Source organism: Trachypithecus francoisi, unplaced genomic scaffold (assembly GCF_009764315.1).
Source record: "Trachypithecus francoisi isolate TF-2019V2 unplaced genomic scaffold, Tfra_2.0 Lachesis_group1, whole genome shotgun sequence".
Classification (NCBI taxonomy): Eukaryota; Metazoa; Chordata; class Mammalia; order Primates; family Cercopithecidae; genus Trachypithecus; species Trachypithecus francoisi.
Window position 1 is genome coordinate 37913620 of NW_022681454.1, and position 12635 is coordinate 37926254.

General features: G+C 44.3%; 1 long non-coding RNA gene across 1 annotated transcript; it reads left to right on the forward strand.

Moving 5' to 3' along the window:
• On the forward strand, positions 1-5066 carry LOC117085267. The gene is made up of 2 exons (XR_004437899.1): positions 1-1201; positions 2285-5066. It is a non-coding gene; the product is annotated as an uncharacterized LOC117085267 (long non-coding RNA).
• Positions 5067-12635: the final 7569 nt, after the last annotated feature.

Genomic DNA, 12635 nt, shown 5'->3' on the forward strand with positions numbered 1-12635 from the left:
CCAAAGACTTTAAAACACCGAAACTCTTCATTTGGAAAGTTTTGAACAAATCATAAAAGCAGTTTCCAGGATTGTTTGAGTAACACCCTCACATGATTTTTGGCCAAAAGATGACCTAACCCATAGAAATGCTTCCAAACCCTTTTCTGAAAAGCACTCTCTAGCACTTCCTCCATCATCTTTTCCTGGGCCCACCCCACTTGGAGCCTCTGCTCTGAATAATCATGGTAGGGACAGAGGTAGCAAGTTCTAGTCTAAGGCCTTTGGCCACACGGCTACCTGCCCCCCTGCATGGTCCTGTTGTAGACAACCGTCTCGCGCCCAGCCCTTCCCTGCAGTGCCACCGAAGACTCGTGGTTCTGAGCCTACAAAGTGCTTGGCTGAGAAGACAGAGAAGAACTGAACAGTGTGTGTGAAGAATGGAGGCTGTGAATCACTCCTTGTGAATCATGGCATTTTATTACTGCAGTGCCCTTTCCTTAGACCCACTGAAGACAGCCTGGACAACCTGGCATGGCCAAGGGGTGGGGGGACAGCTTTGTTACATCCTTTTTCCCAGTCATTTGCCTGCTTTCCTCACTCTTCTGACTACATCTTCCTGCCCTTGTTTTTCTTACTCCATATTTGGATCGGTGTTGACCAATTTGGGGTGTCTCCTTTCTGCTCTTCCAGAAATCTTTTCTTTCTAAACCCTGTAACTATGTTTCTAATCTCTTCCAACTGTTGGAAGAGGTGACTCTGATTACTGTTAAACTTGGGCTTTGGCTCTCAGCACCCTACAGGGTGACCTCCTGAGGTGCCATCTTGGGGAAACTGCAGACGGCAAAGTAGCGCATTAGGGAGATAGAGGCAGGTTTGCATGCGGGTCTGCTTAATGATACCGAATGCCTATCTCTGCTTGGTACTTCTTACCAAGGAGGGCATAATCTATTTACTTTCCTTTCTTTGAAATAAGTGACTCTCAAATTTACTCCTAAATTTCATATGCTCAAGTCATCTAAATGGGTTAGTTATTAGAAAGGATATTAGCTTTTTCACTCTGGGTCTGTCTCTCTTCACTGTAGCCGCACTGTCTTTGCACAGTATGGTTTCACCTGCCTGCCTCTCCATATCCAGCTCAGCGAGCATGACGTCTCCCCTGCTTTCACTCTCCAGCCCTCAACTATGTACCAAGCCTTGTTCTAGGTCCTGAGACGACAAAGTAAGTATCTGTCATCGTTGCGCTTTTATTCTAGTGAGGGAGATAGGTAATTGGAATAAGTAAACAAAAAATCAATCATGAGGTGGGGGCTGCCTACCTAGAATGTTCAGCGAGGACTCAGCTGAGGAGCTGGTATTCAAGTGAGACTGGGAAGGAACCAGCTAACAGAGGAGTTGGGTGAGAGTGTTCTGGGTGACTTAATATTAGAAGATGGAAGAGTCTTTTCCAAATGACAAATGATTCTATCCTGGCTTTGAGTCTTGAGCCAAGACCTTAAAAAAAACCCAAACCCACTGCTGTGGTCTGAATGTTGATGTTGCCCCATCCCCCCTCAATTCATGTGTTCAAATATAATATCCAATGTGATGGAATTAAGAGGCAAGGCATTTGGGAGATGACTAAGTCATGAGGGCTCTACGCTCATGAATGGGATCAGTGCACTTAGAAGCTGGAGGGAGCTACCTTGCCCTTCTACCATGTGAAGACACAGGAAGAAGGTGCCATCCTTCTATGAGGAACAGTCCCTCACCAGACACCACATTTGCTGGTGCCTCGATTTTGGACTTCCCAGCTTCCAGAACTGTTGTTTATAAATTATCCTGTCTGAGTAGCCCAAACAAACTAACCCACTTAGCATCCACTTAACACCATATCTCTTTCAGATGGCAAGAAAATACCAATATTTTCAAGATAAATGTTCCATTACTGTATAGTCCAATAAGTATAAATGACAAATTCTTGGCTTGATACACTGACAGTTTTAATGGACACAAGGGAATCTGCTATTCTTAGCATTAAACTGCAAGGAAGAATGAGTTGGTGAAATGGACATTGTAGTGGACACCCAGCAGGGAGTGACCTTGTTATCTCAGTTTATGATGATGTCCGCTGCAGATCTGACAGCCAGTGGACACAGCCCTGTCAATTTCCTGCTGTTACCATCTGCAAAGGGAAACTGGGCATTGGGAAGACATTCCTTAAAGTTGAGGAAAAAATTAGGTGTGATTTCATGGCATGAGAGCCTAAAAGAGACTTTGTGAAATTCTACAAAAGTAAATCCTGACTGTTCAAATTGCATTCCAGGGTACTGAGAAAATCTGAGCAAAAGAAGAAAAAATTGCACAACTCCTATTGCTGTTTTTTTGGAATGAGGTGACAGTGGTGGAAAGAGGCACTGGAAATGGGAAGACAGAGATCTTTGAAGAATTACAGAGCCAGCCAAACTTCCCAGTTTATTTAATGAGGTAGGAAGTGGATGACGTAAGTTATGGTTCGTTGAGCCCAATGAAACGCTTGTCTACATGGATCATGAGGATATCCTTGCAGTCCTCCCTTTAATGCTCAGTGCCTTCTTTAAGAAAGCCCCAGAACTTTTCAGGTATTTCTCCCAAATAATGTTTGTTTTTAATCCGATGTCAACTGTGTAATTGAACATGTGACCCTATTTTAACTTGACATTTCCAGAACACTCAAAACCAAATTGGTGGCCCTCCCATTAACAAATGTGCAGGCATTTGGATCTGACTCATTTTGACCCTCTCCGATTCTACTTCATTCCAGTTATTTCACGCTTTCTTAAATCTTTAATATCCTTGTAAATCACTGTAAAACATTTGAGGAACAAGATGGAGCCAGGTAAATATAAATAGAAGCAACATCTCACAGCTAAAAGCACAGGCCCTGGAGTCAGCTGGAATCTGACCCTGATTTCTTATCTGTAAAATGGAAATAACAGCTATTTCATAGGATTATTGTGCTAATATTTATGATAGGCACTGAGTACTGTGGCGGACACCAAGTTAACAAGCAATAAATGTTATCATTACTTATGATGACTTGAACTAAATCAGTTATGTGAGCTTGAGACTGGCTCCAGGCAAAATTCCTCAACAGTGCAAACATTTAAAATAGGTGATTCCTTAAGATCATGTCATGCTAGCCCAATGTAATTTTATGTTTCTGAAAGTACAGTGACCATATAGAAGATGGGAAGCTGTAGGAAAATATACCTTGATGTCAGCAAAGCTTTTGACCATCTCTCACAATACCTTAAATAAAGGCTTATTAAAACTTAAAGGAGTTAAAGTGATATGAGCAGTAGGAGAGTTCGATTGTGTTGATTTAATAAAACCAGAAAGACCTCTAGGTGGTGGTTCTCAGCCTCGGTTGCACAATAGAATCAACCAGAGAGATTTTTTAAAGTACCAGGGCCCAAGGGCACTCCAGGCTAACACACTCACACACTGTGGGGGAGGGCCTGGGTGGTTTTTTGTTTTTAAGTTCCCCAGTGAATTTAAAGTTTAGGATTGAAAAATGCTGTGATGGATAGTGGATTGTGGTGAGCCTAAAAAGGAGGGGTCTCACTGACTGAGGTTTTTGCCTTAGCCAGCCGGGTGCACACGTGTATCATGAGATCTGTATGAGGCCCTAGGGACCATGCTCTTGGATGCATGGATGCCACCGACTAAATGCAATGAATGACAGACAGGACCTTGATTGATGTTGACAAGCTGGCCAGATGACCTGATTCAAGCAAGATGCACTTTTAAATGTCAGGTTCTAAATGTATGTATAGGGCAGTGGGTCTCAGGGTGTAGGCCCTAGACCAATAGCCTCAGCATCTTCTGAAACTTGTTAGAATTGTATTAATGGGCTCTACCAACCTACTAATTCAAAAATTCCGGAGGGTGGAGTCAACAGTCTTTTTTCACAAGCTCTCCATGGGATTCTGATGTGTGCTAAAGTTTAAGAACCACTCACATAGAAAGGAGAATCCCACTGGACAAGTACAGAATCCAAGACATCTCATTAGCAACAGTGGTAACTGAAGAGAGAGTCTGTTTATTCTTGTTCTGTAGTTCTGCTTTATTCTCACTTTCCCATTGCGATGAAAACCTCATACTTGGCAGATCACGTCACTTGCTTATCTCTGTGTTCCACAGTCATCGTATAAAATTGTTTACTGAAAATCTGAGTAATTCCAGAGACTCTTAAATAGTGAGAAATGTTGAGTTTAGAGTATAATGACACAGTAATAAGAACAGCAGTTGCCATATGCCAGGCACCGTTATGAGCCCCTTAGACAAATATTAACTCATTGAATGAGGAAAGACATGGTCATGGTTATTTGTTGGGTAGCAAGTGTTGATGTGTGGGCTCATTTAGCTTCCAATGCTTTTGATAGGTCACTAGGAGTTCTGTGTGTCTGAGAATCTTTTTGATAAGTAGTAAAATATTAACTAGTAAATACTAAAAATGAATGATCCCTTAGTTGCTCTGCCCTCCCAGTATCCCCCAACCCCAAAAAAGGCAGTTGAGAGGAGGAAGAAAAATCTGCCTCCACACATGGAGGGAACAAGAGAAGGTAAAGAAGTTAGGAGAGACTGTGCCAGGAGAGCTCACCCAGGTCCAGGGCGTGGGGCAGGCATGTACCCATCTAAGGACACACGTGGGAAATGAGGTACCCAGGGTGGTAGAGCACAGATACTTCCCCCTCCTCCAGCTCCTGGGGAACTTGCAGGTCATTCATCTACAAAGCGAGGCATAAACCGGAGAGATGAAGACAACTTACGGGGTTTAAGAATGAGTTGCTTGGGGACCAGTCAAAAGTTGTCTCAAAGAGCTGTCATGACTTAAGGCACCTTTCCCAGCTGAATGTGGGAAGAGCAGTCTGACTACTGCAAAATGCTTAGCCTAGATTTTTCTGTGGTTCTGGCCAGCCTTAGCACTCCCTGTTTCCTAGACTGAGGAGGTTCTGAGGCACACCATTTCAAGGATTTTGCTCCCCTGAGAGATTAAAAATATGTTAGCATGTGTTAAGGATGCCAAGAAATCCTACAGTTTTAAAAAAAAAAAAAAAAAAAAAGAAAACCAACAACCTAGTTTCTACCTTTTCAATATGTGGTCTTTCTAAAATATTTCTTTCCTTGGTATGTTGCATGTGCTAAAAACTTGCGCACACAACAGAAACATACAAAACAAAGTTTTCCAAAGTCCCCTCAACCTATATCCTACTTCCCAAAACTAATCACTTAGCAGTTTCTTATCTCTTCCTCCAAAAACTGATAGGCATACTACAGGATGAATTGATATGCATATTACAGGATGTATGTGTGTGTGTTTATACAGATTTTTTTTTCACATAAATGATAACACTATACACACTAATTGGTTACCTTGCTCTTTAAAAAATATCTTGGGAATATTTTCATGTCAGTACATGTAGACAGTGATAGAAATAATAGTTCACACTCATAAAGAGATAACTAATGAATGAGCCAAGTACTGATGAATGCTGTGTATGTTTGCTTTATTTAATCCTCAAAACTATAGGACAGGTACCATTATTCCTAATTTATAGTTGGGGAAGCCATCTAAAGAGGTCATGCCTACTGCTCAAGGCCACCAAGTCCTATTAGTTCAGACTCAAGAGCCCATACTCTTGACCACTATACAAATCCACTCCACTCTTTTTTTTTTTTTTCTTTTTTTGAGATAGAGTCTCACTCTGTCACCAGGCTGGAGTGCAGTAGCATGATCTTGGCTCACTGCAACCTCCACCTCCCGGGTTCAAGTGATTCTCCTGCCTCAGCCTCCCGAGTAGCTGGGACTACAGGCCCGCGCCACCATGGCCAGCTAATTTTTGTATTTTTAGTAGAGACAGGGTCTCACCATATTGGCCAGGATGGTCTCGATCTCTTGACCTCGTGAGCTGCCCTCCTCGACCTCCCAAAGTGCTGGGATTACAGACATGAGCCACCGTGCTCAACCCACTCACTCTTTTTAACAACTGAACATAATATTTCTGTGCTTGGATGCACTACAACGTATTGAACCAGGTTCACATTGATGGACATTTGAGTTTATCTGCCTTGAGCATATTTGCACATAATACCTTTATGAATCTGTAAATCCAGTGAATCACAGCAGCAAAGCACACAAACTGAAGTCCTGATCCCCATCCCCTCAGATCAACCCTGTCCCCCACAGATCTCCATGTTGGTCAATGGCACTGTCATTCACTCAGATGCTTAGTTGACCCCTTTTTCTCATATCCTACATCTAGTCCATCAAACACATCCTTTCTACATCCACTCAGTCTGTTCTTCACACAGCATCCAGAGTGGATCTTTCAAAACAAATAATGTCACTACCCTGCTTTAACCAAATTCTAGTGGTTTCCCATCACATTAAAACAAAGTCTTAAGTACTTATGAGGCCCTGAAAGGCTGGTAGTTGTTGGGATGCGGTTTAAGCTTCTGCACAGCCACTCAAAATAGAGTTGCTCAAACAAAATGCAGTTTCTCTATCCTTTACTAGCAGTGCAGAGGGCAGGTGGGCTATTTGGAATGGAGAGCAGTTCTGTTCTACAAGGCCAACTGAAGACCCAGGTTCCTTCTGTCTTGTTGCTCCTCCAACCTCCAGGGCAGTAGTTCTCAACGAGGGGTAATTTTGTCTCCTGGGGTACATTTGACAATGTCTGGAGACATTTTTGGTTTTAACAACTGGGGAACGAAGAAGGGTGTGTGTTAGTGTCATCTAGTGGGTAGAGGCCAGAGATGGCTGCTAAACATCCTACAATACTTTGAACAGCCCCCATAACAAGGAATCATGGGTCCAAAATGTCAGTATTGCTGATGTTGAGCAACCCTGCTCTCAGGCAGTGGTTTTGAAGCTTGAGTCCCTTGGAAGGTTTCTTAAAATACAGATGGCTGGGCCCCACCCCCAAGGTTTCTGATTCAGTAGTTCTGGAGGGGGGGCCTGAAAATTTGCATTTTGGTAAGTTTCTAGAAGATGCTGAGTATGTAGGTCTAGGTACCACACTTTCTCTAAGAGACTCTGCCCTGGAAACTTGGCCTTGTCCACAGGGAAGAAATAGGTTCACCAGCACCAGCTCTTTGCTCTGCCTGTGAGAAAGGATAAAAGAGAGGGGAACATTGCCCACTGCCCATTTTATAAATACAGAACCAAGAAGTAGCAGAAACCATTTCCATCTTTGGTCCATTAGCATGAACTTACTGATGGAGCCACACCCAGTGACACAAGAGGCTGGGACATGGGGTCTCAATGTGAGCCCCCACAAAGATGGGGGCGGGTTTTGGCAGGGTGTGGTGGCTCATGCCTGTAATCCCAGCACTTTGGAAGGCTGAGGCTGGTGGATCACCTGAGGTCAGGAGTTCGAGACCAGCCTGGCCAACATGGTGAAACCCTGTCTCTACTAAAAATACAAAAATTAGGCATGGTGGTGGGTGCCTGTAGTCCCAGCTACTTGGGAGGCAGAGGCAGGAGAATCACTTGAACCTGGGAGGCAGAGGTTGCAGTGAGCCAAGATTGCGCCATTGCACTGTGTTGCCAGCCTGGACAACAGAGCGAGACTCCATCTCAGAAAAAACAAACCAAAAAAAAAAAAGATGAGGGGATTTTATTACAAAGGGAAGAAGGGAACGTGGATATCAGAGGCAGTTCACAGTCTCTGCTGAAAGGCTCTGCAAGATCTGCCCCCACCCCTCCTTGCTCTCAGACCTTGCTTCCTACCTTTCCTCCTCACTTACTGCAACTCTCTGGCCTCTGCTCTGCTGACAACGCACATGCTCCCTCTCAGGGCATCTGCACTCATTGCTCCGTCTGCTTTGGAAGCTCCCATCCCGGTCAGCCATTTGGTTTGTTTCCTCACTTCACTGTGGTCTCCCCTTGTCTAATAGGCAGCCCCTGCCCCCTCTGCCCTGTACCCTCTATCCGGCCCTGTCCATACTAATTACTGCTCTCTGACAGTAGAGTCCATGTTTGGTTGCTTGTCTGTCTGTCCCTCTGCCACAGGAAAGTAAGATTTGTGAGGAAAAGGTCTTACTTCCTCACTGTTGTTATATCTTGGGCAACACTTGGACATGAGGCAATCAGATATTCACTAAACAGATGAAAGTGCATCTTTCATTTTTGACAGACGCTGCCAGATTGCCCTTCGAATAGATTGGTGCTTAGAATGTAAATCCATGAGCCTGCTCAACCCTCATTAATATGGAATATTTTCTTTGAGCTTCTTGTGCCCAGTGTGGTTGCAAATAGGCCTTGCAGGCCCGGAACTTTCATCACTTGCCTCTGCCTTGCTGGGGTGGCCTCATCTCCCCAGGTTCCTTGGAGCTGCACTTCCCAGCTGGGATGTGAGCCAGAGGAAACAAGGGAGGCTGGCTGCAAAATCCCCCACCTCTCAGAGGAGTGTGTGACGGTCACACCCATTTAACATGATAGCCCAATCAAGGGAGAGGCCATAGATTCATCTGATTTAGCCCCACCAGAAAAAAATCATATCCTTATCTAAACTATCTTGACTTACAAGATTCTTAATGGCTCAAAAGTGCTTTATCAGCTCAAGCTGATCTAAGAAAATAAACATTTCATAATTGTGATAATACAAGTGGCTCCAGACGAACGAACAGCTCAATCCTGATGGATGGTTCTTATAAATAAACCAGGCAATCACACACTGCAGAAATAACTAGAATTTCTATGACTTCACGGGGAGCCAAATGGAAATGCCCTTGCCAAGTGAATGCTAAAGTCATCCCATAGTCAAAATGTGGTCAGGCGCTAAGCGTGAGCCAAAACATTTTGCTCCAGCTAGAGCCATTCCTCAAGTGGAACCCAGTTAACTTGGGCCCTCAAATTGAATTTTTATGCTTTGATTTTTAGGGAAAGGGAACACACTATAACAAAATAATTGCACATAGAAAGGGTCTGATTAAAACCAAACAGAAACAAGATACCATCGACCAGCAGCAGGCTGGAAATCGGGTTTGACTCAGTGGTTTACATGTTGCATGTCTACAGACTACGTCATCTGGACTCATAGCGCCCTGCAGCCCAGCAGGGTCCTGGATGATTAAAAGCAGGCCCAGGCATTGGTCCATGAGACAGAGATTTTCAGCATCACTGGTGAAAATAAAAATAGTTTCCTGTTAACCAGAAAAGGTCAGCTATCAGAAGAACCTCATTTCCTTAGCATTTTAATTTTTGACATTTTATGGTGATAAGAAGAAACAAATTATTTTTCAAGGCAGTGCATTCTAACAATTTCTCTGGAAAATTATATCTTCTGAGGCCAGGCATCCATGTGGTCTTTGTTTGGTGGACATAATAGTAGCCAAGACAAAACCAGGGAGGCCCAGCTTTGCCTGCTGGCTCAATTCTGAGACAACTGGTACCTCCCTGAGAACAGGGCTTCGCTCAAGACAGGTTGGCCAGGCTTATTTGGTTCAGGCTATCTCCATACATTCCCCTGGTGCAAATGTCGTGATTTCTCCTATTGCCCAGACTCTAAATCCTCTTGGTAACTAGCTTGGTGATTGTATTATTCCTTTTTCACACTGCTATAAAGATACTACCTGAGACTCGGTAATTTATAAAGGAAAGAGGTTTTATTGACTCACAGTTCTACATGACTGGGGAGGCCTCATGAAACTTACAATCGTGGCAGAAGGTGAAGGAGAAGCAAAGGCACTTCTTACATGGTGGCAGGTGACACAGCAAGTATGAGCAAGTATGAGCAAAAAACTGCCTTATAAAACAATCAGGTCTCCAGAGAACTCACTCACTACCACAAGAACAGCATCGGGGGAAACGCCCCCATGATTCAATCACTTCCCCTTAGGTCTCTCCCTAGACATGTGGGGATTATGGGGATTACAGTTCAAAATGAGATTTGGGTGGGGACACAGCCAAACCGTATCAGTGGTCTGTGCATTATTGGCAGTCAACAGGGAGGAGTGAACACCTGGGAAAGGTAGCCAATTCCAGGCTTGGGAAGGCTCCAAAACTGTTCCAGAAATGGAACCAGCCACCCCGGCAAGGTAGGGACATGCAAGAAACCATAGGACACCTCCCTGGCTTCAGGACTGGTAGGTACCAGCCACAGAGTCACATCTTGGCCCTTTCCAGGGTTTTCCAGAAAGTTCTAGCATTCTATGCACAAGACAGGAATCATAATCCTGTGGTTTAGTGGGGCTGAGTGCGGCTGCTACCACAAACACCTCATTAGTCAGGAAGTGCCTCCGTGTTCACTGGTAGGATCAGAATTGATCTCAAAGCACCAAAAGAAAATATTTTTTGTGTAATTAAAGTTTGGAAACTATTTCTCATATGCAGAGGTCCACCAAGCATTCAAAGGCCACAAACCCAAAAATACTACAGACACTTTGGAAGCCTAGGAAGCTTTCCCAGTTCGTGAGACTGCATGACAAGGCTGCCAGTGTTCCTACAGCTGGTGGCCCCAAGAGTCCCCTTTTATTATTTTTTTTTCTGTTTCTTACCCCATCAGATCCCTTTCCCTGGGAGGCTCCTTTCAAAAGCTTCTCTACATCTGTGAGAGCTTGGAGGGAAGTGAAGACATCAACCTTCTCTGACAGAGAGGTTTCAAAGCAGAGCTGTCAGTGTTCCCGTGTCCTGCAGTTCTTTGCAGGCAAATGCTTCTTGTGTTTTATTCACAGTAGCCAAAATGCATCCCCACCCCAAGACTAACATGCAAACATGAAGGGACTGCCAGAAGACCAGAGAAAAGTGCAGTGGTTTGAGCCTGGATCCCACTTGTGTTAGTCTGTTCTTGCATTGCTATAACAAAATACCTTAAACTAGATAATTTATCAACTCAAGAGGTTTAATTGGCTCACAGTTCTGCAGGCTGCACAAGCATGGAGCTGACATCAGCACAGCTTCTGGTAGGGCTTTGGAGAGCTTTTACTTGTGGAGGAAAGCAAAGCAGGAGCAGGCACATCACAAGGCAAGAGAGAGAAGAAGGAGGTCACGGGTTCTTTTAAACAACCAGATCTAGTGTGAACTGAGCAAGAACTCTCTCATCACCAAGGGGATGGCACTAAGCCATTCATGAGGGATCTGCTCCTGTGATCCAATACCTCCCATGAGACCCCGCCTCCAACATTGGAGGTCACATTTCAATGAAAGATTTAGAGAGGACAAACATCTAAACCATAGCACCACTTTTCCTAGCTTCAACCTCAGATTGCAGTTTCTCCTGCCAGGCTTCTCAGACTGGCCTGCATATTGAATACTGCTCCCCCTACCTCCTTAACAACTCTACCCATGTCTGAACCACAGAGCAGTAAGTGTTAAAAGATACAAGCTCAAGTAAATGCTCTAGGATTGTGCCGTCTAATGTGGTAGCCACTCACCACAGGAGTGACTGAGCTCTGGCAGTGTAGCTAATCCAAATTGAGATGCCCTGTAAGTATAAAATACACACCAGATTTAGAATACTTTGTGTAAAAAAGAATGTAAAATATTTTATTAATGCTTATATTGATTACACTTATTTTTGGTACATTGTGTTGAGTAGAATATAGTACGTCTTAGTCCATTTTCTGTTGCTGTAACAGAATACCACAGACTGGGTAATTTATAAAGAAAATACATGTATTTGGCTCATGGCCTGGAGGCTAGGAAGTCCAATGGCACGGTGACTTCTTCTAGTGAGGGCTTTTGTCCTGTGTCATCGTAGAGTGCATCACATGGCAAGGCTGCAAGAGCATGCCTGTCAGCTCCCTCTTCCTATAAAGCTGCTACTGTCATTGGTGGGGGTCCCCACCCTCATGACCTGGTCCAATCCTAATCACCTCCCAAAGGACCCATCTTGAAATAACATACGAATTTGGCATTTCGTTTCTCACACATAAAATTTGGGGGACACATTTAAACCATAGCATAGCATTAAACTTAACTTCACCTTCTTTGTTTTTACTTTTTTTTTTTGAGATGGAGTCTCACTCTGTCACCAGGCTGGAGTGCAGTGGTGTGATCTTGGCTCACTGCGACCTCCGCCTCTCAGATTCAAGCGATTCTCCTGCCTTAGCCTCCCGAGTAGCTGGGACTGCAGGCGTGAGCCACCACACCCACCTAATTTCTGTATTTTTAGTAGAGACAGCGTTTCACTATGTTGGCCAGGATGGTCTCCATCTCCTGACCTCGTGATCTGCCCACCTCAGGTTCCCAAAGTTCTGGGATTACAGGTGTGAGCCACCACGCCTAGCCTGTTTTTTCTTTTATTCCTGTGGCTACCACAAAACTTAAAATGATATGTGTGCTTCACACGTTATTTCCATTGGATGGCATTGCTTTAGAAGTGCTAGAAGAAACACCCATGTAGTCTAAGGGTCAGGAGAATTCCCGGAGAGGGGACACTGGGGCTGTGCTGAGACAGGAGGTGGGGATTTCATCAGGGGATGAGAGGAGGGTTTTAGAACTTTTGTTTGGGGAGAAACTGCCTCAACTCACTAGCAGACCAGCTCAGCTGGGACAGCAGGAGGTGAGTCGGGTTTTATCAGGTTCGTATTTCAAATGACTTGCTAGCTCAAGCCAACTTTTCATTCTGCCATGGCACATCAGGGACAGGAAATGGAAAGTCGAGATGCAATATGTCTCCAAGCCCCTT